The 27,906-nt window shown below is 53.3% G+C and overlaps 1 protein-coding gene across 5 annotated transcripts in view; it reads left to right on the forward strand.

The window, feature by feature from the left end:
* The window catches only part of GJC2 (gap junction protein gamma 2), a 189,702-nt gene that overhangs the window by 66,698 nt on the left and 95,098 nt on the right, over positions 1-27,906 (forward strand). Inside the window, exon 1 of one of the 5 annotated variants that reach the window (XM_077267776.1) lies at positions 19,938-20,001. The exons of 3 other annotated variants lie outside the window; for them this stretch is intronic. The gene's annotated coding sequence lies outside the window, so the exon portion shown is untranslated. Of the gene's footprint in view, positions 1-19,937; positions 20,002-25,634; positions 25,764-27,906 lie in introns of those variants that run through there. One more of the 5 variants, XM_077267779.1, reaches the window with a different exon arrangement.

Raw genomic sequence — 27,906 nt, forward strand, 5'->3', positions numbered from 1 at the left:
CTCCCTGGCTATATACCTGCTCCTGTGAACCTGTGGGGTTATGCTGCTACTCTGCTCTGAGTTCCTGCTGCATACACCAGCTCCAGTAATCCTCCTTCATCTGCTACTCGTGTTACTTCCATCTGCATTTGCTGGACATGTAAGCTGTTGCTGCTCTGCAAGAACCTGAGACTATTAACCAGACCTCCCTGCTTGAGCTAAGATATTATTTGAACTTCCTTATAAGCATATCTATCTGTGTTTTGGACTAAGCAAGGACTTATTCGTGTCAAATATCCTCAAGAATTACTGTGCTTCATAGACTTTCTGCGTGATTGCATTTTCCTCTGAAGTTTCCTATAGACTGCTGAGCTGCATTTGATATTTGCACCAAGTGTTGTGGACTTGAGTTTCTCTCTGCACCTGTTTGAATCACCGTGTGATAATATAGACTTTACCACTTATAAAACTGTGTCCTGTAGTTGTCTAGTTCCACGCAAAGAGTCTCTTGAGTTATCCCCTATAATTATTACAGCCATCTGTAATAAGGTCTGGAAAAAATGTACGTCCTGGTGCTCCCCGGAAATTCCAGACCCCTTCAATCCTAATGTAGCGAGAATCTTAGAATTTTTGCAGAAGGGCTTGGAAATGGGCCTTACCCCTAGCACACTCAAAGTGCAAGTATCGGCCCTTAGTAGCTTTTTTGATTTAAATTTAGCCAACCACCGCTGGATTAAGCGATATATGACAGCAGCATCCAGAATTCGTCCTACACTCCGCAGTAAGGTGCCTTCCTGAGACCTCAATACAGTACTTAACGGTCTAACCCAGGATCCATTTGAACCCCTGGATGCTATAACCATAAAGAACTTAACTCTTAAAACAGTATTTCTAGTCGCAATCACTACGGCTAGAAGAATTGGAGAATTACAGGCCCTGTCAATACAGGAACCTTATCTAATGTTCACTACGGATAGCATTATACTAAAACTAGACCGGTCCTTTTTACCTAAGGTGGTCTTGAATTTCCACAGAGATCAGGACATTGTACTACCTTCATTCTGCCCGAACCCCTCCAACCCTAAAGAACAGACCTTCCACACCTTGGATGTTCGCAGGGTGGTCCTATCTTACTTACTACAGACTGAAGTCTGGCGAATTGATCAAAATTTATTCATCCAGTTCTCAGTACGAAACAAAGGAAAGAAGGCGGCAAAAAACACTATAGCAAACTGGATCAAGCAGTCTATTTGTCTGGCATATTCATCACAGGGACTGGATCCACCTGCCTCTCTGAAAGCACATTCTACCCGAGCGATGGCAACATCATGGGCAGAAAGGGGGAATGCTTCATCAGAGCAGATATGCAGAGCCGCCACCTGGCTGTCCATCCATACGTTCACCAGACATTACCAGCTAAATTTCAATAGGGATTTAACATTTGGCAGACGTGTTCTGCAGGCCGTGATCCCTCCCTAGAGAAATTTGCTGTTGGCACTACTCTGAAGTGGCTGTCGTGGAAGGTGACTAGAGAAAATAGAATTAGTTCTTACCGGTAACTCGGTTTCTAGGAACCTTCCACGACAGCACTAATTTCCCTCCCTACCTAATATTTTATGAGATGATTCCTGCACTTTTGTGGTAATTATACATGCTACTGTGTCCAGGAAAACACTGGCGTTGCAGAAAGGGGAGGGGTATTTAACCTCTTTGTGTTCCTGTCCCCTATTAGGGACGGGGAAGACAACCTCCGAAGTGGCTGTCGTGGAAGGTTCCTAGAAACTGAATTACCGGAAGAACTAATTCTATTATCCACAGTGCCCCCATAATAACAGTGATATCCACAGTGCCCCATAATAACATTGATATCCACAGTGTCCCCATAATAACAGTGATATCCACAGTGCCCCATAATAACAGTGATATCCACAGTGTCCCCATAATAGTGATATCCACAGTGCCCCCATAATAACAGTGATATCCACAGTGCTCCATAATAACAGTGATATCCACAGCGTCCCCATAATAGTGATATCCACAGTGCCCCCATAATAACAGTGATATCCACAGTGCCCCATAATAGTGATATCCACAGTGCCCCCATAATAGTGATATCCACAGTGCCCCATAATAACAGTGATATCCACAGTGCCCCATAATAGTGATATCCACAGTTCCCCCATAATGACAGTGATATCCACAGTGCCCCCATAATGACAGTGATATCCACAGTGCCACCATAATAACAGTGATATCCACCGTGCCCCATAATAACAGTGATATCCACAGTGCCCCATAATAACAGTGATATCCACAGTGTCCCCATAACAGTGATATCCACCGTGCCCTCGTAATAACAGTGATATCCACAGTGCCCCCATAATAACAGTGATATCCACAGTGCCCCATAATAACAGTGATATTCCCAGTGTCCCCGTAATAACATTGATATCCACAGTGCCCTCGTAATAACAGTGATATCCAGTGTCCCTATAATGACAGTGATATCCACAGTGCCCCCATAATAACAGTGATATCCACAGTGCCCCCATAATAACAGTGATATCCACAGTGCCCCATAATAACAGTGATATTCACAGTGCCACATAATAACAGTGATATTTACAGTGTCCCCATAATAACAGCGATAACCACAGTGCCCCCATAATAACAGTGATATCCACAGTGCCCCCTAATAACAGTGATATTCACAGTGCCCCATAATAATAATAATTATTATTATTTATTGTTATAGCGCCATTTATTCCATGGCGCTTTACATGTGAGGAGGGGTATACATAATAAAAACAGGTACAATAATCTTAAACAATACAAGTCACGACTGGTACAGGAGGAGAGAGGACCCTGCCCGCGAAGGCTCACAATCTACAAGGGATGGGTGAGAATACAGTAGGTGAGGATAGAGCTGGTCATGCAGCGGTTTGGTCAATCGGTGGTTACTGCAGGTTGTAGGCTTGTCTGAAGAGGTGGGTCGTCAGGATCTTTTTGAAGATTTCGATGGTAGGCGAGAGTCTGATGTGTTGTGGTAGAGGGTTCCAGAGTAGGGGTGATACGCGAGAGAAATCTTGTATACGATTGTGGGAAGAGGAGATAAGAGGAGAGTAGAGAAGGAGATCTTGTGAGGATCGGAGGTTGCGTTTAGGTAAGTACCGGGAGACGAGGTCACAGATGTATGGAGGAGATATGTTGTGGATGGCTTTGTACGTCACGGTTAGGGTTTTGTACTGGAGTCTCTGGGCAATGGGGAGCCAGTGAAGGGATTGACAGAGGGGAGAGGCCGGGGAATAGCGGGGGGACAGGTGGATTAGTCGGGCAGCAGAGTTTAGAATAGATTGGAGGGGTGCGAGAGTGTTCGAGGGGAGGCCACAGAGCAGGAGGTTGCAGTAGTCAAGGCGAGAGATGATGAGGGCATGGACTAGGGTTTTTGCAGATTCTTGGTTGAGGAATGAACGGATTCGTGAAATATTTTTGAGTATTTGAATAACGGAGTAGTTGAATAACAATGATATCCACAGTGCCCCCATAACAGTGATATCCACAGTGCCCTCGTAATAACAGTGATATCCAGTGTCCCTATAATAACAGTGATATCCACAGTGCCCCCCATAATAACAGTGATATCCACAGTGCCCCATAATAACAGTGATATTCACAGTGTCCCCATAATAACAGTGATATCCACAGTGCCCCATAATAACAGTGATATCCACAGTGTCCTCGTAATAACAGTGATATCCAGTGTCCCTATAATAACAGTGATATTCACAGTGTCCCCATAATAACAGTGATATCCACAGTGCCCCATAATAACAGTGATATCCACAGTGTCCTCGTAATAACAGTGATATCCAGTGTCCCTATAATAACAGTGATATTCACAGTGTCCCCATAATAACAGTGATATCCACAGTGCCCCATAATAACAGTGATATCCACAGTGCCCTCGTAATAACAGTGATATCCAGTGTCCCTATAATAACAGTGATATTCACAGTGCCCCATAATAACAGTGATATTCAGTGTCCCCATAATAATAGCGATATCCACAGTATCCCCATAATAACAGTGATATCCACAGTGCCCTCTAATAACAGTGATATCCACAGTGCCCCCATAATAACAGTGGTATCCAATGTTCCCATAATAAGTGATTTGCACAGTACCCCATGTCAAATTTCACATGGAGGATACCTTTATCATCCCCACCACTCACACTAATTTGTCATGAACCGGGGTGGTTTGGTTGCCCCTGGTTCTTTCTGAAGGGGATTTATCTATATCCCACTTCCCAGTTCTGGTTTGGAACTTGCAGCTTTCTGGCACCCCCTTACCCTCAGGTCAGACAGGGTACTGCACCTAGGATAATTAGTCACCAGAAAGGCTGCCTTTGTAATGGCTAATAGGCACACTGCCGCAAGGGCGATATAACTACTCCCACTAAAGCGGGAGCAGTGATTATTAACGCCGTCCGTCGCTACAAAGACTCCCAACCGCACAGGACAAATCCGCTGCCACCAGCTCCGATCTCTTAATTTTTAACGGGTCCAGAGCCAACCCAGATTAGTAGCGTAATTCACTTCAGAGGACATGACCGTACGTTATAGAGCAAGAAGAGACAAGCTAGTAATTTTATATTTTACTCCAAAAAAAGGTAGGCAGTGTTTAGAGGTATTAAAATATATTATAAGGAAGACAAATATCATATGTACAGACAATTACAAATAAGATGGGTTTAAAGTTGAAAAACACATTTCGTTATCATCTTATCTCATGGCCGACTGTGTGCTGTGGAGGAGAGGACACATCTAGATGCATAGCACGCATCTGTATAGCAGCTAGACCCCAGACAAAGACACTTGAACACTGCTGTTTCACTCATTTATTTCCTAGCCTAAAACCCAGGCACTCCCCTGTGGTGACCTCACTTAGAGGCTGAAACTTCCCCTTTATGGCAACTATTTTTGATGCCTAGCTCGCTGTATGAATCTCTTATACAAAAAACACAATGATCAGGATGTGCCCCACATCAGCGGTATTCTTTTAAGTGTAAACATGGTGTAATTACTTGACCCGCTTACGGAGAAACCCACTCTTTGCACTCATTGGGTTTAGCTTCTAGCGATTTTCTGAAAGTGTTAGATCCCTCGATGGACATCCGGAATATATACTTCTTATTTCTCTAGCCCTGATCGGTGCCAATAGACATAACCTTCAGAGAACAATAGAATATCATGCTTTCTGTACCAGTTTTAACCAGTACCAGGTGGGAGGAGGGAATGAGGAGTGTAGGGAGACCTGCTTGCCGCAGCATGGAGCCATATAAATTCTTGAGGGAGGGGGAAATGAGGGGTTTAGGATTACACACAGGCAGAGAAAAGAAGGGGGGGTCAAATCTGCAGCGGGTGTCTGTCCTCTGCTTTTGGATGTAGCAGAGCTCAATGTGTGTGATCATACACAATCAAATACCTCATGTTCCTTACACCTCATAATAAGTGATATTATTATTATTTATATAGCACCATTAATTCCATGGTGCTGTACATGAGAAAGGGGTTACATACAGGGTTATAGATATCGTTTACAGTAAACAGGTTTACAGTGACACACTGGTACAGAGGGGAGAGGACCCTGTCCTTGCGGACTTACATTCTATGGGATAGTGGGGAAGAGACAGAAGGTAGGGGTGAGGCGGCGGCTCGGTTATTGTAGGCTGTAGGCTTTCCTGAAGAGATGGGTTGTCAGGTTCCGTCTGAAGGATCCGAGGGTGGTGGATAATCGGACGTGTTGAGGCATGGAATTCCAGAGGATGGGGGATATTCGGGAGAAATCTTGGAGGCGATTGTGTGAGGAACGAATAAGTGTGGAGGAGAGTAGGAGGTCTTGGGATGAACGAAGATTACGTGAGGGAAGATATTGGGAGATTAGTTCAGAGATATAGGGAGGGGACAGGTTGTGGATGGCTTTGTAGATCAGTGTTAGTAGTTTGAACTGGATTCGTTAGGGGATTGGGAGCCAGTGAAGGGATTTGCAGAGGGGAGAAGCAGGGGAGTAGCGAGGAGAGAGGTGGATTAGGCGGGCAGCAGAGTTGAGGACAGACTGGAGTGGTGCAAGAGAGTTAGCGGGGAGGCCACAGAAGAGGGTGTTGCAGTAATCGAGGCGGGAGATGATGAGAGCATGCACAAGAGTTTTGGTAGATTGCGGGCTGAGGGAGGAACGGATTCTGGCAATATTTTTGAGTTGGAGGCAACAGGAGGTGGCAAGAGCTTGGACGTGAGGTTTGAAGGACAGGGCAGAGTCAAGAGTTACCCCGAGGCCGCGGATTTCAGGAGCGGGAGAGAGCGTGATGCCGTTTACCATAATAGATAGATTGGGTAGGGGGGATACGTGAGGTGAGGGAAAGATGATGAATTCGGTTTTGTCTACATTGAGTTTTAGGAAGCGAGAGGTGAAGGAGGATATGGCTGACAGACACTTCGGGATTCTGGACAGCAGAGAGGTGACATCTGGGCCAGAGAGGTAGATCTGAGTGTCGTCTGCACACTGGTGGTACTGGAAGCCATGGGACTTTATGATTTGTCCTAGGCCAAGGGTATAGATGGAAAAAAGTAGGGGTCCTAGGACAGAGCCTTGAGGGACTCCAACAGAGAGAGGGCGGGATGAGGAGGTAGTGTGGGAGTGGGAAACGCTAAATGTTTGGCTGGATAGGTATGAGGCAATCCAGGACAGGGCGAGGTCTTTGATGCCAAGGGAAGAAAGGATCTGTAGCAGTAGGCAGTGATCGACTGTGTCGAAAGCAGAAGATAAGTCAAGAAGGAGGAGGATGGAGAACTGTCTGTTAGCTTTGGCTGTGACCAAGTCATTAGTAATTTTTGTCAGGGCAGTTTCGATGGAGTGGTGGGGGCAGAAGCCAGATTGGAGGTTGTCAAGGAGAGAGTTAGATGAGAGGTGGGAGGAAAGTTGACCATGGACATGCTGCTCAAGGAGTTTTGAAGCAAACAGGAGCAGTGATATGGAGCGATAGCTGGGCATAGCAGTTGGGTCAAGGTTAGTTTTTTTGAGGATGGGTGTGATGGTGGCATGTTTGAAGGCAGAGGGGAAGGTACCAGAAGAGCGATAGTTTGAAGAGATGGGTTAGGGCTGGAATAAGCGTGTTAGTGAGGTTGGGGAGCAGGTGGGAAGGGATGGGGTCAAGTGCACAGGTGGGAAGGTGTGATTTGGAAAAGAGGCAAGTAAGCTCTCCTTCGGTAATGTTGGAGAGGGAGGTTATTAGGGAAGGGCAGAGGTCTGGTATATGGAGTGGTTGGGGTGGTGGACAAGTAAAGGTTTGCCTTGTTTGGTCGATCTTGTTTTAGAAGTAGGTGGCAAAGTCCTCGGAAGAGATGAAGGGAGTTGGATGTGGCAGTGGTGGGCGAAGGAGAGAGTTAAATGTGCTGAACAGTTGTTTTGGGTTGTAGGATAGTGAAGATACAAGGTTAGTGAAATAGGTCTGTTTAGCAGAGGTGAGGGCTGATTTGAAGTCAAATGTAGCTTGTTTGAAAGCAGTGAAGTCGTCTGGCAGGCGTGTTTTCTTCCAACGCCGCTCTGCGATCCTGGATGCTTGTCGAAGTTTTTTTGTGACATTGTTATGCCAAGGTTGTCTATTGGTTTGTCGCACTGTGCCATGCATGAGAGGGGCTACTGAGTCTATGGCTGATGTGAGGGTCGAGTTATAGAAAGTGGTGGCGCTGTCGGTATCGTGCAGTGCAGATATGGAGAACAGGGGTAGGAGAGAGTCTGAGAGCCTGTGAATGTCTAGATGTGCGAGGTTTCTGCAAGGATGTAATGGCTGGACATGGGGGGTAGGTGAGGAGGACAAGGATGAGAAGGAGAGTAGATGGTAGTGTATGTCCGTCTGTGTGGGTGGCTGTGGAGGACCAATGGGTGAGTCCAAAGGATGAAGTAAGGGTCAGTAGTTTGGAGGCTGCTGGCTGGTGGGTGTCAGTAGGGATATTAAAGTCGCTTGTGATATGCATAGAGTCCCTCGTGGTCAGGACTCCCCATGTGATGTTTTCTCTGTGTATAGCTAGTTTCTTCTCCTGATGTTTACGTGGTGTTGCTGCCACCAGGGGGCGCTGCACTCCCCTATAATGTGTCAGGGATGCTGAAGACATTGGTGACATTCTCCCTGTGTCTGATCCCAGTAAGGGTGGGAGAGTTTGGGGTCTCTGGATTTGTCAGCCCCTCTGCCATCACTGTGCTTTGTAATGAGGAATCTACTCCTTTTCACTATGGTACATTGGACCCCTGTTGGACTATGTTGGGAGCCACAGTGTGACCAGTAGAGTTAGCAGCAGTGTTGGGCAATTAGGACAGGATTACATGGCATATTGTCTGCGCTCAGCCATCAATCATAGGAACAATCCTACTAGACCGGAAGAATAAGGGAGTCAGTGAGATGATGGGGTCTGTCATTGACAATTCCTCGCCGCACGTGGTCTCAGATTTTTACAAATACTGGGTTGCACAGATGAGATCATAAACTGCTCGTTCACACTGGTGTATAACACGGCGGAGTGCTGATGATTGATTGGATCTCCCTCCGCCCACTCTTCTACTCTGGGACCGTGCAGATCTTTGATCTTGCATGAGAATACAATGGCCGCGTGGTGCGGGGGCCTCTATATTTAAGTTGTAAAAGTCTATGGACGCGTGTGACACATCGAACTGCACCCGGATATCATCACAGTCCGATTTACAGAGACAATGTAGGAGAAGGAGAAATTACTTTCTCTGCTTAGGTGACGCTGCGACTTGGCTCTGGTCACGCTGACCCATTACTCTGCCCTCTCGTCGTCCTTCGAAGCCCCAGGACGCTCCCCTCTCGTCATCCTTCCCAGCCCCAGGACGCTCCCCTCTCGTCCTCCCCTCCTGCCCCAGGACGCTCCCCTCTCGTCCAACCCCTCCTGCCCAGGACGCTCCTCTCTCGTCCTCCCCTCCTTCCCCAGGACGCTCCTCTCTCGTCCTCCCCTCCTGCCTCAGGACGCTCTCCCTCTCGTCCTCCCCTCCTGCTCCAGGACGCTCCCCTCTCATCCCCTCCTGCCCCAGAACGCTTCCCTCTCGTCCTCTGTTATGACCCCAATGGCGAGGGTCTCAGAGGAATGTGGAAGTCTGCAGAATACAAAAATCCAGCTCATAGGGCAGTGGTAGCTGGGTTGACCATATATCTACTCCTAACGCCAACACTAGAAGTAGCCGGGGATCATTCCTACGTTGATTCTAGATGACACGCTCCAGCCGGAGAATCTAGCTACCCCTAGTAGAGGAAAACAAAAGACCTTTCTTGCCTCCAGAGAAGGGGACCCCAAAGCTGGATAGAAGCCCCCCACAAATAATAACGGTGAGGTAAGAGGAAATGACAAACACAGAAATGAACCAGGTTTAGCACAGAGAGGCCCGCTTACTGATAGCAGAATAAAGAAAGGTAACTTATATGGTCAACAAAAACCCTATCAAAATCCACACTGGAAATTCAAGAACCCCCGAACCGTCTAACGGTCCGGGGGGAGAACACCAGCCCCCTAGAGCTTCAGCAAAGGTCAGGATATATATTTGGAACAAGCTGGACAAAAATACAAAACCAAAACAAAATAGCAAAAAGCAAAAAGCGGACTTAGCTGATATAACTGGAACCAGGATCAGTAGACAAGAGCACAGCAGACTAGCTCTGATAACTACGTTGCCAGGCATTGAACTGAAGGTCCAGGGAGCTTAAATAGCAACACCCTTAACTAACGACCCAGGTGCGGATAAAAGGAATGACAGAAAAACCAGAGTCAAAAAACTAGTAACCACTAGAGGGAGCAAAAAGTAAATTCACAACAGTAACCCCCCCTTAGTGAGGGGTCACCGAACCCTCACCACGACCACCAGGGCGATCAGGATGAGCGGCATGAAAGGCACGAACTAAATCGGCCGCATGAACATCAGAGGCGACCACCCAGGAATTATCCTCCTGACCATAGCCCTTCCACTTGACCAGGTACTGAAGCCTCCGCCTGGAGAGGCGAGAATCCAAGATCTTCTCCACCACGTACTCCAACTCGCCCTCAACCAACACCGGAGCAGGAGGCTCAGCAGAAGGAACTATAGGCACAATGTACCGCCGCAACAAGGACCTATGAAATACATTGTGAATAGCAAACGACACAGGAAGATCCAGACGAAAAGATACAGGATTAAGGATTTCCAATATCTTGTAAGGCCCAATAAAACGAGGTTTAAATTTGGGAGAGGAGACCTTCATAGGAACAAAGCGGGAAGAAAGCCATACCAAATCCCCAACGCGTAGTCGGGGACCCACACCGCGGCGGCGGTTGGCAAAGCGCTGAGCCCTCTCCTGTGACAACTTCAAGTTGTCCACCACATGATTCCAGATCCGCTGCAACCTATCCACCACAGAATCCACCCCAGGACAGTCAGAAGGCTCCACATGACCCGAAGAAAAGCGAGGATGGAAACCAGAGTTGCAGAAAAAAGGCGAAACCAAGGTGGCGGAACTAGCCCGATTATTAAGGGCAAACTCAGCCAACGGCAAGAATGTCACCCAATCGTCCTGATCAGCAGAGACAAAACACCTCAAATAAGCCTCCAAAGTCTGATTGGTTCGCTCCGTCTGTCCATTAGTCTGAGGATGGAAAGCAGACGAAAACGACAAATCAATGCCCATCCTACTACAAAAGGATCGCCAGAATCTGGAAACGAACTGGGATCCTCTGTCTGACACAATATTCTCAGGGATGCCGTGCAAACGAACCACGTTCTGGAAAAACACAGGAACCAGATCGGAAGAGGAAGGCAGCTTAGGCAAAGGAACCAAATGGACCATCTTTGAGAAGCGATCACATATCACCCAGATAACGGACATGCCCTGGGATAGCGGAAGATCAGAAATGAAATCCATGGAGATATGTGTCCAAGGTCTCTTCGGGACAGGCAAGGGCAAGAGCAAACCGCTGGCACGAGAACAGCAAGGCTTAGCTCGAGCACAAGTCCCACAGGACTGCACAAATGACCGCACATCCCTTGACAAGGAAGGCCACCAAAAGGACCTGGCCACCAGATCTCTGGTGCCAAAAATTCCCGAGTGACCTGCCAACACCGAGGAATGAACCTCGGAAATGACTCTGCTGGTCCACTTATCCGGGACAAACAGTCTGTCAGGTGGACAAGACTCAGGCCTATCAGCCTGAAATCTCTGCAACACACGTCGCAGATCCGGAGAAATAGCTGACAAGATAACTCCATCTTTAAGAATACCAACAGGATCAGCGACTCCAGGAGCATCTGGCACAAAGCTCCTAGAAAGAGCATCGGCCTTCACATTCTTTGAACCTGGTAAATACGAGACAACAAAATCAAAGCGGGAGAAAAACAATGACCAGCGGGCCTGTCTCGGATTAAGGCGTTTAGCAGACTCGAGATACATCAGATTTTTGTGATCAGTCAAGACCACCACACGATGCTTAGCACCCTCGAGCCAATGACGCCACTCCTCAAATGCCCATTTCATGGCCAACAACTCCCGATTGCCCACATCATAATTTCGCTCGGCAGGCGAAAACTTCCTAGAGAAAAAGGCACAAGGTTTCATAACAGAGCAACCAGGGCCTCTCTGCGACAAAACGGCCCCTGCTCCAATCTCTGAAGCATCCACCTCAACCTGAAAGGGAAGTGAGACATCGGGCTGGCACAAAACAGGCGCCGAAGTAAACCGGCGTTTCAACTCCTGGAAAGCCTCCACGGCAGCAGGAGCCCAGTTAGCTACATCGGAGCCCTTCTTGGTCATATCCGTCAAAGGTTTCACAATGCTAGAAAAATTAGCGATAAAACGACGGTAGAAGTTAGCGAAACCCAAGAACTTCTGTAGACTCTTAACTGACGAGGGCTGAGTCCAATCAAGAATAGCTCGGACCTTGACTGGGTCCATCTCCACAGCAGAAGGGGAAAAAATGAACCCCAAAAAGGGAACCTTCTGTACACCAAAGAGACACTTTGAGCCCTTGACAAACAAAGAATTTTCACGCAAAATTTTAAAGACCAACCTGACCTGCTCCACATGCGAATCCCAATTATCAGAAAAAAACAAAATATCATCCAGATAAACAATCAAAAATTTATCCAGATGCTTCCGGAAAATGTCATGCATAAAGGACTGAAAAACTGAAGGCGCATTGGAGAGCCCAAAAGGCATCACCAAGTACTCAAAATGACCTTCGGGCGTATTGAATGCGGTTTTCCATTCATCACCTTGCTTAATGCGCACAAGGTTGTACGCACCACGAAGATCTATCTTGGTGAACCACTTGGCACCTTTAATCCGGGCAAACAAGTCAGACAACAGCGGTAAAGGATACTGAAATTTGACAGTGATCTTATTTAAAAGCCGATAATCAATACAAGGTCTCAAAGATCCGTCCTTTTTTGCCACAAAAAAGAATCCCGCACCAAGAGGGGAAGAAAACGGACGAATATGTCCTTTCTCTAGAGACTCCTTGATATATGAACGCATAGCGGTATGTTCAGGTACCGACAGATTAAACAGTCTTCCCTTAGGAAATTTACTGCCTGGGATCAAATCTATAGCACAGTCACAGTCCCTATGAGGAGGCAGTGCACTGGACTCAGACTCACTGAAGACATCCTGATAATCAGACAAATACTCCGGAACTTCCGAAGGCGTAGAAGAAGCAATAGACACAGGCAGGGAATCCCCATGAATACCACGACAGCCCCAACTTGAGACTGACATAGCCTTCCAGTCCAGGACTGGATTATGGGTCTGTAACCATGGCAGCCCTAAAACAACCAAATCATGCATTTTATGTAAAACCAGGAAACGTATCACCTCGCGGTGTTCAGGAGTCATGCACATGGTAACCTGTGTCCAATACTGCGGTTTATTTGCTGCCAATGGCGTAGCATCAATACCCCTAAGAGGAATAGGATTTACCAATGGTTCAAGAGTAAAACCACAGCGCTTAGCAAATGAGAGATCCATGAGACTCAGGGCAGCACCTGAATCTACAAACGCCATGACAGGATAAGATGACAGTGAGCAAATCAAAGTTACAGACAGAATAAATTTAGGTTGCAAATTACCCACGGTGACAGGACTAACAACCTTAGCTATACGTTTAGAGCATGCTGAGATAACATGTGTAGAATCACCACAGTAGTAGCACAAGCCATTCCGGCGTCTATGAATTTTCCGCTCATTTCTAGTCAGGATTCTATCACATTGCATTAAATCAGGTGTCTGTTCAGACAACACCATGAGGGAATTTGCGATTTTTCTATCACATTGCACCGAATTAGGTGTCTGTTCAGACAACACCATGAGGGAATTTGCGGTTTTGCGCTCCCGCAACCGCCGGTCAATTTGAATAGCCAGTGCCATAGTATCATTCAGACCTGTGGGAATGGGAAAACCCACCATAACATTCTTAATGGCTTCAGAAAGGCCATTTCTAAAATTAGCGGCCAGTGCACACTCGTTCCAATGTGTCAGCACGGACCATTTCCGAAATTTTTGGCAGTACACTTCAGCCTCGTCCTGCCCCTGAGACATAGCCAGCAAGGCCTTTTCTGCCTGAATCTCAAGATTGGGTTCCTCATAAAGTAAACCGAGCGCCAGAAAAAACGCATCAATATCAGCCAATGCCGGATCTCCTGGCGCCAGCGAAAAAGCCCAATCCTGAGGGTCGCCCCGTAAGAACGAAATAACAATTTTTACTTGCTGAGCAGAGTCTCCAGATGAACAGGGTCTCAGGGACAAAAACAATTTACAATTATTCACAAAATTCCTAAACTTAAACCTGTCTCCGGAAAACAGTTCAGGAATCGGTATTTTAGGTTCTGACCTAGGATTACTGATAACATAGTCTTGTATGCCCTGCACACGAGTAGCCAGCTGGTCCACACTTGTAATCAAGGTCTGGACATTCATGTCTGCAGCAAGCATAGCCACTCTGAGGTAAAGGGGAAGAAGAAAAAAAAAACTCAGAATCTTCTTTCTTATAATCCCTCTTCTGCAATGCATTAAACATTTAATACTGGCCTGGCAAACTGTTATGACCCCAATGGCGAGGGTCTCAGAGGAATGTGGAAGTCTGCAGAATACAAAAATCCAGCTCATAGGGCAGTGGTAGCTGGGTTGACCATATATCTACTCCTAATGCCAACACTAGAAGTAGCCGGGGATCATTCCTACGTTGATTCTAGATGACACGCTCCAGCCGGAGAATCTAGCTACCCCTAGTAGAGGAAAACAAAAGACCTTTCTTGCCTCCAGAGAAGGGGACCCCAAAGCTGGATAGAAGCCCCCCACAAATAATAACGGTGAGGTAAGAGGAAATGACAAACACAGAAATGAACCAGGTTTAGCACAGAGAGGCCCGCTTACTGATAGCAGAATAAAGAAAGGTAACTTATATGGTCAACAAAAACCCTATCAAAATCCACACTGGAAATTCAAGAACCCCCGAACCGTCTAACGGTCCGGGGGGAGAACACCAGCCCCCTAGAGCTTCAGCAAAGGTCAGGATATATATTTGGAACAAGCTGGACAAAAATACAAAACCAAAACAAAATAGCAAAAAGCAAAAAGCGGACTTAGCTGATATAACTGGAACCAGGATCAGTAGACAAGAGCACAGCAGACTAGCTCTGATAACTACGTTGCCAGGCATTGAACTGAAGGTCCAGGGAGCTTAAATAGCAACACCCTTAACTAACGACCCAGGTGCGGATAAAAGGAATGACAGAAAAACCAGAGTCAAAAAACTAGTAACCACTAGAGGGAGCAAAAAGTAAATTCACAACAGTCCTCCCCTCCTGCCCCAGGACGCTCCCCTCTCATCCTACCCCAGAACGCTCTCCTCTCGTCCTTCCCTCCTGCTCCAGTATGCTCCCCTCTCGTCCTTCCCTCCTGCCCCTGGACGCTCCCCTCTCATCCTCCTTTCTTGCCCCAGTATGCTCCCATCTCGTCCTCCCCTCCTGCCCCAGGACGCTCCCCTCTCATCCTCCCCTCCTGCCCCAGGACGCTCTTCTCTCGTCCTCCCCTCCTGCCCCACAGCGCTCCCTTCTTGTCCTCCCCTCCTGCCCCAGTACGCTCCCCTCTCGTCCTCCCCTCCTGCCCCAGTACGCTCCCCTCTCATCCTCGATTAAAACAACCACTTTCAATCCAGTGTTGGCTGTTTGGCATTAGTGCAAAACAGCCAACACTGGATTGAAAGTGCTTGTTTCATCGGTATTTTTTGCACCTGTGTTTTTGCCATCATTTATCGGGTCCGCTGCATCCTGATAGTGCATTTGTTTGGAGGCTTCAGCAGGTAATCATCTCTGCTTTTTTCTCTGTGATTTTTTTTCCCCTCTCGTCCTCCCCTCCTGCCCCAGTACGCTCCCCTCTCGTCCTCCCCTCCTGCCCCAGGACGCTCCCCTCTCTTCCCCCCCTCCTGCCCCAGGACGCTCCCCTCTTGTCCTTCCCTCCTGCCCCAGGACGCTCCCCTTTCACCCTCCTATATAATATGACACGTCACTCCTTCTGTAGGTAGGTGCACGGAAAAGGGTAACCAACCCTTACATCCCAAACGAGTACAAAATCCCGGCACTCAATATCATGAAGAAAAATAGTAACTTTTATTTATTCATTTATTTCACGTAAATCAATAACGTTTCGGTCTCCCGACCTTCATCAGACAGTAAATGCAGAGACAGAAAAAACCGACCCGCTATATATATGACTCCAATTGGAGTTCGCCAAAGAATCCGATGGTAGAGATAAATGCTGACCGCCAACAAGCGGTTTGTGGAATGCCTGCAGGGAGACCGAAACGTTATTGATTTACGTGAAATAAATGAATAAATAAAAGTTACTATTTTTCTTCATGATATTGAGTGCCGGGATTCTGTACCCCTTTCATCCTCCATCCTGCCCCAGGACGCTCCCCTCTCATCCTCCATCCTGCCCCAGGATGCTCCCCTCTCGTCCTCCCATCCTGCCCCTGGACGCTCCCCTCTCATACTCCATCCTGCCCTAGGACGCTCCCCTCTCATCCTACCCCAGAACGCTCTCCTCTAGTCGTCCTCTCCTGCCCTAGGATTCTCCTTTCTCGTCCTTCCCTAGGACGCTCCCCTCTCGTCCTTCCCTCCTGCCCCAGGACGCTCCCCTCTCGTCCTACCCCAGAACGCTCTCCTCTCGTCGTCCTCTCCTGCCCCAGGACGCTCCCCTCTCGTCCTTCCCTCCTTCCCCAGGACGCTCCCCTCTCATCCTTCCATCCTGCCCCAGGACGCTCCCATCCTGCTCCAGGACGCTCCCCTCTCATCCTGCCCCTGGTCATTCCCCTCTCATCCTCCCTTCCTGCCCCAGGACACTCCCCTCTCGTCCTTCCCTCCTGCCCAAGGATGCTCCCCTCTCGTCCTTCCCTCCTGCCCAAGGATGCTCCCCTCTCGTCCTTCCCTCCTGCCCCAGGACGCTCCCCTCTCATCCTCCATCCTGCCCCAGGACACACCCCTCTCATCCTACCCCAGAACGCTCTCTCCTCTCGTCGTCTTCTCCTGCCCCAGGACTCTCCCTTCTCGTCCTCCCCTCCTGCCCCAGGACGCTCCCCTCTCATCCTCCATCCTGACCCAGGACGCTCCCCTCTCATCCTATCCCAGAACGCTCTCCTCTCGTCGTCCTCTCCTGCCCCAGGACGCTCCCCTCTTGTCCTTCCCTCCTGCCCCAGGACGCTCCCCTCTCGTCCTTCCATCCTGCCCCAGGATGCTCCCTTCTCATCCTGTCCATGTTCGTTCCCCTCTCATCCTCCCCTCTTGCCCCAGGACGCCTCTTGTCCTTCCCTCCTGCCCCAGGACACTCCCCTCTCGTCCTTCCCTCCTGCCCCAGGACACTCCCCTCTCGTCCTTCCCTCCTGCCCCAGGACACTCCCCTCTCGTCCTTCCCTCCTGCCCCAGGACGCTCCCCTCTCGTCCTTCCCTCCTGCCCCAGGACGCTCCCCTCTCGTCCTTCCCTCCTGCCCCAGGACGCTCCCCTCTCATCCTACCCCAGAACGCTCTCTCCTCTCGTCGTCCTCTCCTGCCCCAGGACGCTCCCCTCTCGTCCTCCCCTCCTGCCCCAGGACACTCCCCTCTCATCATCCATCCTGACCCAGGACGCTCCCCTCTCATCCTATCACAGAACGCTCTCCTCTCGTCATCCTCTCCTGCCCCAGGACACTCCCCTCTCGTCCTTCTCTCCTGCCCCAGGATGCTCTCCTCTCGTCCTTCCATCCTGTCCCAGGACGCTCCCCTCTCATCCTGCCCATGGTCGTTCCCCTCTCATCCTCCCCTCTTCTTGCCCCAGGACGCTCCCCTCTCGTCCTTCCCTCCTGCCCCCGGACACTCCCCTCTCGTCCTTCCCTCCTGCCCCAGGACGCTCCCCTCTCGTCCTCCCCTCCTGCCCAAGGACGCTCCCCTGTCGTCCTCCCCTCCTGCCCCAGGACGCTCCCCTCTCGTCCTCCCCTCCTGCTCTAGGACGCTCCCCTCTCATCCTCCATCCTGCCCCAGGACGCTCCCCTCTCATCCTACCCCAGAACGCTCTCCTCTTGTCGTCCTCTCCTGTCCCAGGACGCTCCCCTCTCGTCCTTCCCTCCTGCCCCAGGACGCTCCCCTCTCGTCCTTCCCTCCTGCCCCAGGACGCTCCCCTCTCGTCCTTCCATCCTGCCCCAGGACGCTCCCCTCTCATCCTGCCCATGGTCGTTCCCCTCTCATCCTCCCCTCTTGCCCCAGGACGCTCCCCTCTCGTCCTCCCCTCCTGCCCCAGGACGCTCCCCTCTCGTTCTCCCCTCCTGTCCCAGGACGCTCCCCTCTCGTCCTCCCCTCCTGCCCCAGTATGCTCCTCTCTCGTCCTTCCCTCCTGCCCCAGGACGCTCCTCTCGTGCTGCCCCAGGACGCTCCCCTCTTGTCCTCCCATCCTGCCCCAGGACGCTCCCCTCTCATCCCCTCCTGCCCCAGGAGGCTCCCCTGTCGTCCTCCCCTCCTGCCCCAGGATGCTCCCCTCTCGTCCTCCCCTCCTGCTCTAGGACGCTCCCCTCTCATCCTCCATCCTGCCCCAGGACGCTCCCCTCTCATCCTACCCCAGAACGCTCTCCTCTCGTCGTCCTCTCCTGCCCCAGGATGCTCCCTTCTCGTCCTTCCCTCCTGCCCCAGGACGCTCCCCTCTCGTCCTGCCCATGGTCGTTCCCCTCTCGTCCTCCCCTCCTGCCCCAGGACGCTCCCCTCTCGTCCGCCCCTCCTGCCCCAGGACGCTCCCCTCTCGTCCTCCCCTCCTGCCCCAGTATGCTCCCCTCTCTTCCTCGCCTCCTGCCCCAGGACGCTCCCCTCTAGTCCTCCCCTCCTGCCCCAGGACACTCCCCTCTAGTCCTCCCCTCCTGCCCCAGGACGCTCCCCTCTCGTCCTCCCCTCCTGCTCTAGGACGCTCCCCTCTCATCCTCCATCCTGCCCCAGGATGCTCCCCTCTCATCCTACCCCAGAACGCTCTCCTCTCGTCGTCCTCTCCTGCCCCAGGATGCTCCCTTCTCGTCCTTCCCTCCTGCCCCAGGACGCTCCCCTCTCATCCTGCCCATGGTCGTTCCCCTCTCGTCCTCCCCTCCTGCCCCAGGACGCTCCCCTCTCGTCCGCCCCTCCTGCCCCAGGACGCTCCCCTCTCGTCCTCCCCTCCTGCCCCAGTATGCTCCTCTCTCGTCCTTCCCTCCTGCCCCAGGATGCTCCTCTCTCGTGCTGCCCCAGAACGCTCCCCTCTTGTCCTCCCATCCTGCCCCAGGACGCTCCCCTCTCATCCCCTCCTGCCCCAGGACGCTCCCCTCTCGTCCTCCCCTCCTGCCCCAGGACGCTCCCCTCTCATTCTCCATCCTGCCCCAGGACGCTCCCCTCTCTTCCTCGCCTCCTGCCCCAGGACGCTTCCCTCTAGTCCTCCCCTCCTGCCCCAGGACACTCCCCTCTAGTCCTCCCCTCCTGCCCCAGGACGCTCCCCTCTCGTCCTCCCCTCCTGCCCCAGTATGCTCCTCTCTCGTGCTGCCCCAGAACGCTCCCCTCTTGTCCTCCCATCCTGCCCCAGGACGCTCCCCTCTCATCCCCTCCTGCCCCAGGACGCTCCCCTCTCTTCCTCCCCTCCTGCCCCAGGACGCTCCCCTCTCTTCCTGCCCTCCTGCCCCAGGACACTCCCCTCTAGTCCTCCCCTCCTGCCCCAGGACGCTCCCCTCTCTTCCTGCCCTCCTGCCCCAGGACACTCCCCTCTAGTCCTCCCCTCCTGCCCCAGGACGCTCCCCTCTCATTCTCCATCCTGCCCCAGGACGCTCCCCTCTCTTCCTCGCCTCCTGCCCCAGGACGCTCCCCTCTAGTCCTCCCCTCCTGCCCCAGGACACTCCCCTCTAGTCCTCCCCTCCTGCCCCAGGACGCTCCCCTCTCATTCTCCATCCTGCCCCAGGACGCTCCCCTCTCTTCCTCGCCTCCTGCCCCAGGACGCTCCCCTCTAGTCCTCCCCTCCTGCCCCAGGACACTCCCCTCTAGTCCTCCCCTCCTGCCCCAGGACGCTCCCCTCTCTTCCTCGCCTCCTGCCCCAGGACACTCCCCTCTAGTCCTCCCCTCCTGCCCCAGGACGCTCCCCTCTCATTCTCCATCCTGCCCCAGGACGCTCCCCTCTCTTCCTCCCCTCCTGCCCCAGGACGCTCCCCTCTAGTCCTCCCCTCCTGCCCCAGGACACTCCCCTCTAGTCCTCCCCTCCTGCCCCAGGACGCTCCCCTCTCTTCCTCCCCTCCTGCCCCAGGACGCTCCCCTCTCTTCCTCCCCTCCTGCCCCAGGACGCTCCCCTCTCTTCCTCCCCTCCTGCCCCAGGACGCTCCCCTCTCGTCCTCCTCTCTGGCCAGCTCCACTTGCATCCTGTCCGCCTCAGACACCAGTCCAGCAGCTCACAGCCGGGAGCCCAGCACGGTGCGTATCCTCTGCCCACTTTTGGGGCATTCATACCGTGGGGGGCACCAGTAACTTCCACATTTTTGGGTGTATGATGTCATTTTATAGGTTTACTGCTCCCCCTGATTGTAAGAAGTTGCAGGTTTGGAGGATGATGGGGGGGATTATTTCCAGTCTCTGCTCTGTCCTGTAGAGTGTGAGCTCTTGGGATCAGGTCATTTCTTTTTCTCTCTCTCGATATCCCTGCTGTCAGTATTTGGGGGTGTACCGAGACCCTCACGGACGCAGAAATATCGACTCTCTGATTTAACCCCTTCATACCAGATTGATTCTTGTTTTGGTCCAGGATTTTCCGCTCCTTCTCGTGTCCTCCCCTAGGGTCCAGGCTACAGATGGAGAGGGGCATTTATTTTGCTCTTTCCTCCGTAGCAGGAGGCCAGCCGTCATGTCCTCTGTGTATCCCCCTCATGTCCCCGATGTTCACATGGAAGTCCCTAAAGTTTTTCACATGAGGGGTCGTGGATGGGGGCAGGTACCGTCAGATGGAGCGACTCTTTGATTTTGGCTTTTGATCTTTTTGTTCTGATTAGGGTGGAGGATGCCTGTGACAGGAGGTGTTAAGAGAGGGCTGTGCGGATATAACCCTATATGTCCCGGGTGAATTCCTAAATGACCAGACGGGTGGCCTGGAATCCTGTGAATGTGGCTCCTGGCCGCAGCCTGCTGATTGTGCCCAGGACTCCTGTCCATGGCTGTGTCCTCTGTACTTGCAGCTCCTTCTTCTCTGCTTTTTAGGAGACTCCTTAGGACACTATGCCTGACCTGGGGCCCCTGGCCTGTCCGTTCCTCACGCTGTGACCACAAGTCTCTGGTGACACGCGGAGTCCATTAGATGCTGTTGTTTCTATTGAACGCTGGAATGATGCGGTGTCAGTGCTGATGTGTCCGGCTCTGATCTGTCGTGTACCTGTGCTCCATTCTTCCTAGCTGCACCCTCTGTGGTGTAGGAGGCTTCGCTGAGGATAATGGCCCCAGGATGGATCACCTAGTTGTGTCCGGATCCGTGAGCCCCCCGCTCCTCCCTCCCTCCTTACATTTCTTACCTCCAGAATGTAGTATTAAAAGGTCAATATTCAAACCTAGTACATTCCTAAAAAGTGTATAAGTAGGTGGTGACTGTAAATGGCCAGAATATGGCACCACAACTACAGAAAGGCGAAGATGTGGACGAGCAGAATGGAAGATGCATGATTAATACTCAGGAGAGCAGACTGTGGCTGGATGTCCCCTATAAATGGTACTAAGTAGTCCAGGAGAGTACAACACCAACACCCCAATGTCCTGAGGTGTGTATGAAGACTATTAGAGGCAGTAGAGCGGTCCTGCACATAGCAGGATTTACCTGCCAGTTGTGGTGCCACCACCCCAACGTGCGTTCAGCTGAAGTGCCTTCTTTAATTGCCCTTATAGGATTTATTTCTAAGCACCTGTCTTCACTTTTGCACTGTCTAGTCTGTTTCATTGTCACTATTCTAGTTCATTGTGAGAGTGGTACAGAATAGAAGAAAGATGGTGGTTGTCAATAGAAGGAGGGTTGTACTGAGAGAGGAGAGGGCCCTGCGATCTACGATGGATTAGTCTATGCCTCGAAATGACCAAGACCAAGCCTCAGACTCCTTCATAAGGACCATTATGTGGGGTCACTCTTCCTCCCATGGAGGTTCCAAAAAATGTGAATGTAAATTTGTAACTGAGAAATTCTAACATCTCAGATTCCAGAATGGCTTCAGTCTCCTACTTTTGTTCTGTGTATGGGGTCTCCCGATATGTGGCCCCTGTGTGTCCTGTGTATGGGGTCTCAAAGTATATGGCCCTTGTGTGTCCTGTGTATGGAGTCTCCCACAATGGGGTCTCCTGGTATGTGACCCCTGTGTATGAGGTCTCCTGGTATGTGGCCCCTGTGTACGGGGTCTCCCGGTATGTGGCACCTGTGTATGGGGTCTCCTGGTATGTGGCCCCTGTGTATGGAGTCTCCCAGTATGTGGCCCCTGTGTGTCCCGTGTATGGAGTCTCCCAGTATGTGGCCCTTGTGTGTCCTGTGTATGGGGTCTCCGGTATGTGGCCCCTGTGTATGGGGTCTCCCGGTATGTGGCCCCTGTGTATGGGGTCTCCCGGTATGTGGCCCCTGTGTATGGGGTCTCCCGGTATGTGGCCCCTGTGTATGGGGTCTCCCGGCATGTGGCCCCTGTGTATGGGGTCTCCCGGCATGTGGCCCCTGTGTATGGGGTCTCCCGGTATGTGGCCCCTGTGTATGAGGTCTCCCGGTATGTGGCCCCTGTGTATGGGGTCTCCCGGTATGTGGCCCCTGTGTATGGGGTCTCCCGGTATGTGGCCCCTGTGTATGGGGTCTCCCGGTATGTGGCCCCTGTGTATGGGGTCTCCCGGTATGTGGCCCCTGTGTATGGGGTCTCCCGGTATGTGGCTACCTGTGTATGGGGTCTCCCGGTATGTGGCCCCTGTGTATGGGGTCTCCCGGTATGCGGCCCCTGTGTATGGGGTCTCCCGGTATGCGGCCCCTGTGTATGGGGTCTCCCGGTATGCGGCCCCTGTGTACGGGGTCTCCCGGTATGTGGCCCCTGTGTATGGGGTCTCCCGGTATGTGGCTACCTGTGTATGGGGTCTCCCGGTATGTGGCCCCTGTGTATGGGGTCTCCCGGTATGTGGCCCCTGTGTATGGGGTCTCCCGGTATGTGGCCCCTGTGTATGGGGTCTCCCGGTATGTGGCCCCTGTGTATGGGGTCTCCCGGTATGTGGCCCCTGTGTATGGGGTCTCCCGGCATGTGGCCCCTGTGTATGGGGTCTCCCGGTATGCGGCCCCTGTGTATGGGGTCTCCCGGTATGCGGCCCCTGTGTATGGGGTCTCCCGGTATGTGGCCCCTGTGTATGGGGTCTCCCGGTATGTGGCCCCTGTGTATGGGGTCTCCCGGTATGTGGCCCCTGTGTATGGGGTCTCCCGGTATGTGGCCCCTGTGTATGGGGTCTCCCGGTATGTGGCCCCTGTGTATGGGGTCTCCCGGTATGTGGCCCCTGTGTATGGGGTCTCCCGGTATGTGGCCCCTGTGTATGGGGTCTCCCGGTATGTGGCCCCTGTGTATGGGGTCTCCCGGTATGTGGCCCCTGTGTATGGGGTCTCCCGGTATGTGGCCCCTGTGTATGGGGTCTCCCGGTATGTGGCCCCTGTGTATGGGGTCTCCCGGTATGTGGCCCCTGTGTATGGGGTCTCCCGGTATGCGGCCCCTGTGTATGAGGTCTCCCGGTATGCGGCCCCTGTGTATGGGGTCTCCCGGTATGCGGCCCCTGTGTATGGGGTCTCCCGGTATGTGGCCCCTGTGTATGGGGTCTCCCGGTATGCGGCCCCTGTGTATGAGGTCTCCCGGTATGCGGCCCCTGTGTATGGGGTCTCCCGGTATGCGGCCCCTGTGTATGGGGTCTCCCGGTATGTGGCCCCTGTGTATGGGGTCTCCCGGTATGTGGCCCCTGTGTATGGGGTCTCCCGGTATGTGGCCCCTGTGTATGGGGTCTCCCGGTATGTGGCCCCTGTGTATGGGGTCTCCCGGTATGTGGCCCCTGTGTATGGGGTCTCCCGGTATGCGGCCCCTGTGTATGAGGTCTCCCGGTATGCGGCCCCTGTGTATGGGGTCTCCCGGTATGCGGCCCCTGTGTATGGGGTCTCCCGGTATGTGGCCCCTGTGTATGGGGTCTCCCGGTATGCGGCCCCTGTGTATGAGGTCTCCCGGTATGCGGCCCCTGTGTATGGGGTCTCCCGGTATGCGGCCCCTGTGTATGGGGTCTCCCGGTATGCGGCCCCTGTGTATGGGGTCTCCCGGTATGCGGCCCCTGTGTATGGGGTCTCCCGGTATGTGGCCCCTGTGTATGGGGTCTCCCGGTATGTGGCCCCTGTGTATGGGGTCTCCCGGTATGCGGCCCCTGTGTATGGGGTCTCCCGGTATGCGGCCCCTGTGTATGGGGTCTCCCGGTATGCGGCCCCTGTGTATGGGGTCTCCCGGTATGTGGCCCCTGTGTATGGGGTCTCCCGGTATGCGGCCCCTGTGTATGGGGTCTCCCGGTATGCGGCCCCTGTGTATGGGGTCTCCCGGTATGTGGCCCCTGTGTATGAGGTCTCCCGGTATGCGGCCCCTGTGTATGGGGTCTCCCGGTATGCGGCCCCTGTGTATGGGATCTCCCGGTATGCGGCCCCTGTGTATGGGGTCTCCCGGTATGCGGCCCCTGTGTATGGGGTCTCCCGGTATGCGGCCCCTGTGTATGGGGTCTCCCGGTATGCGGCCCCTGTGTATGAGGTCTCCCGGTATGCGGCCCCTGTGTATGGGGTCTCCCGGTATGCGGCCCCTGTGTATGGGGTCTCCCGGTATGCGGCCCCTGTGTATGGGGTCTCCCGGTATGCGGCCCCTGTGTATGGGGTCTCCCGGTATGTGGCCCCTGTGTATGGGGTCTCCCGGTATGCGGCCCCTGTGTATGGGGTCTCCCGGTATGTGGCCCCTGTGTATGGGGTCTCCCGGTATGCGGCCCCTGTGTATGGGGTCTCCCGGTATGTGGCCCCTGTGTATGAGGTCTCCCGGTATGTGGCCCCTGTGTATGGGGTCTCCCGGTATGCGGCCCCTGTGTATGGGGTCTCCCGGTATGTGGCCCCTGTGTATGGGGTCTCCCGGTATGTGGCCCCTGTGTATGGGGTCTCCTGGTATGTGGCCCCTGTGTATGGGGTCTCCCGGTATGTGGCCCCTGTGTATGGGGTCTCCCGGTATGTGGCCCCTGTGTATGGGGTCTCTCCCGGTATGTGGCCCCTGTGTATGGGGTCTCTCCCGGTATGTGGCCCCTGTGTATGAGGTCTCCCGGTATGCGGCCCCTGTGTATGGGGTCTCCCGGTATGCGGCCCCTGTGTATGAGGTCTCCCGGTATGCGGCCCCTGTGTATGAGGTCTCCCGGTATGTGGCCCCTGTGTATGGGGTCTCCCGGTATGTGGCCCCTGTGTATGAGGTCTCCCGGTATGCGGCCCCTGTGTATGGGGTCTCCCGGTATGCGGCCCCCGTGTATGGGGTCTCCCGGTATGCGGCCCCTGTGTATGGGGTCTCCCGGTATGCGGCCCCTGTGTATGGGGTCTCCCGGTATGTGGCCCCTGTGTATGAGGTGTGTCGATATCGGGAGTGCTGAGTCACATCCTTCCGAGGTTCCCATCGGAGACTCCCTGAATGACATAATGCTTCTCGGGCTCTTGGACAAGCAGTTCTGCAGCAGCTGGAGCATTTTCCAGAGTTATGGTGCCGGATGTTGAACGCTAGGTGTTCTCCGCAGGCCTCCCTGGTTACTTCTAATATTTGTGCCAGTGAGGGGGTCACATACTTGTGACCAGTTCTGCCTTTCTTGGCACCACATCACTATTGGCTGGAGGCATCAGATGTGAGAGCGGGTGTGGAGGCTCCTGGGCACATTCCTGGTGAATCACCGTCTGCAGCCACCACTCGGCCTCCGCAGCCTCGTCCTCCGCAGCCTCGGCCGCCGCTTCCTGCTTGGTCTGTAGTAACTGTCCGGATACCGGCTCGTTGGCTTCTGTACTGGCAGCTCCCAGCTATACAGATGCAGCTCCTCCATTTCTGCTGGGATGTGAAGCTTCTCCTTTCTGTCTGGAGATCTGGAGACTTTGATCCTCCAAACTTGTACTAAATGGACAATTTTGACAAAATCGATCGCTCTTTGGTTTTTAGGCGGTAAGCGATCAACTTTTGGGCTATGAACAATCGTTGTTGTCTGGTATCATTGTGCAACTATTGGCCATGGCATAATGTGTGGATCATTCGGAAAAGTTTATTTCATTAGCTCCAACACAACATTGGTCGCTGTTCATCAGAAATGTCGTCTCCATCTACAAGATATCTGCACACTGTGATTAGCCATGTGTATGGTGCACAAACAATCACCTTTCATTGTCATCTCGTGTATGGCCCGCTATAAACTGATGACCAATCATCCAGGATCAAAGACCGTTATATGTCCAACCAACAGTGGAGGGGTTACTGTAACTGAGAACCTGTCACCCCCGGGGTACAAGTCCTCCACATCATCTCCTGACTTTAGTACAAAAGACTTACATTGAAGCTCCCCCTTATGTGTAAACTGTTGAAAAGATGCCATGAGTGGGGGCAGATTGTTCTTGGTGAGGTATACCTTACATAGGGTGAGGGGAGGGATGGCTCAAGGGGATGGCTGCTCTGTGGGAGGGATGGCTCAAGGGGATGGCTGCTCTGTGGGAGGGATGGCTCGGGGGATGGCTGCGCTGTGGGAGGGATCGCTCAGGGGGGATGGGTGCTCTGTGGGAGGGATGGCTCAGGGGGGATGGCTGCTCTGTGGGAGGGATGGCTCAGGGATGGCTGCTCTGTGGGAGGGATGGCTCAGGGGGATGGCTGCTCTGTGGGAGGGATGGCTCAAGGGGATGGCTGCTCTGTGGGAGGGATGGCTCAGGGATGGCTGCTCTGTGGGAGGGATGGCTCAAGGGGATGGCTGCTCTGTGGGAGGGATGGCTCAAGAGGATGGCTGCTCTGTGGGAGGGATGGCTCAGGGATGGCTGCTCTGTGGGAGGGATGGCTTAAGGGGATGGCTGCTCTGTGGGAGCGGGATGGCTCAGGGGGGATGGCTGCTCTGTGGGAGGGATGGCTTATGGGGGATGGCTGCTCTGTGGGAGGGATGGCTCAAGGGGATGGCTGCTCTGTGGGAGGGATGGCTCGGGGGATGGCTGCGCTGTGGGAGGGATCGCTCAGGGGGGATGGCTGCTCTGTGGGAGGGATGGCTCAGGGGGGATGGCTGCTCTGTGGGAGGGATGGCTCAGGGATGGCTGCTCTGTGGGAGGGATGGCTCAGGGGGATGGCTGCTCTGTGGGAGGGATGGCTCAAGGGGATGGCTGCTCTGTGGGAGGGATGGCTCAGGGATGGCTGCTCTGTGGGAGGGATGGCTTAAGGGGATGGCTGCTCTGTGGGAGCGGGATGGCTCGGGGGATGGCTGCTCTGTGGGAGGGATGGCTCATGGGGGATGGCTGCTCTGTGGGAGGAATGGCTCAAGGGGATGGCTGCTCTGTGGGAGGGATGGCTCAAGAGGATGGCTGCTCTGTGGGAGGGATGGCTCGGGGATGGCTGCTCTGTGGGAGGGAAGGCTCAGGGGGATGGCTGCTCTGGGAGGGACGGCTCAGGGGGATGGCTGCTCTGTGGGAGGGATGGCTCGGGGGATGGCTGCGCTGTGGGAGGGATCGCTCAGGGGGGATGGCTGCTCTGTGGGAGGGATGGCTCAGGGGGGATGGCTGCTCTGTGGGAGGGATGGCTCAGGGATGGCTGCTCTGTGGGAGGGATGGCTCAGGGGGATGGCTGCTCTGTGGGAGGGATGGCTCAAGAGGATGGCTGCTCTGTGGGAGGGATGGCTCGGGGGATGGCTGCGCTGTGGGAGGGATCGCTCAGGGGGGATGGCTGCTCTGTGGGAGGGATGGCTCAGGGGGGATGGCTGCTCTGTGGGAGGGATGGCTCAGGGATGGCTGCTCTGTGGGAGGGATGGCTCAGGGGGATGGCTGCTCTGTGGGAGGGATGGCTCAAGGGGATGGCTCAGGGATGGCTGCTCTGTGGGAGGGATGGCTCAAGGGGATGGCTGCTCTGTGGGAGGGATGGCTCAAGAGGATGGCTGCTCTGTGGGAGGGATGGCTCAGGGATGGCTGCTCTGTGGGAGGGATGGCTTAAGGGGATGGCTGCTCTGTGGGAGCGGGATGGCTCAGGGGGGATGGCTGCTCTGTGGGAGGGATGGCTCATGGGGGATGGCTGCTCTGTGGGAGGGATGGCTCAAGGGGATAGCTGCTCTGTGGGAGGGATGGCTCAA

Source organism: Ranitomeya variabilis, chromosome 6 (assembly GCF_051348905.1).
Source record: "Ranitomeya variabilis isolate aRanVar5 chromosome 6, aRanVar5.hap1, whole genome shotgun sequence".
Classification (NCBI taxonomy): Eukaryota; Metazoa; Chordata; class Amphibia; order Anura; family Dendrobatidae; genus Ranitomeya; species Ranitomeya variabilis.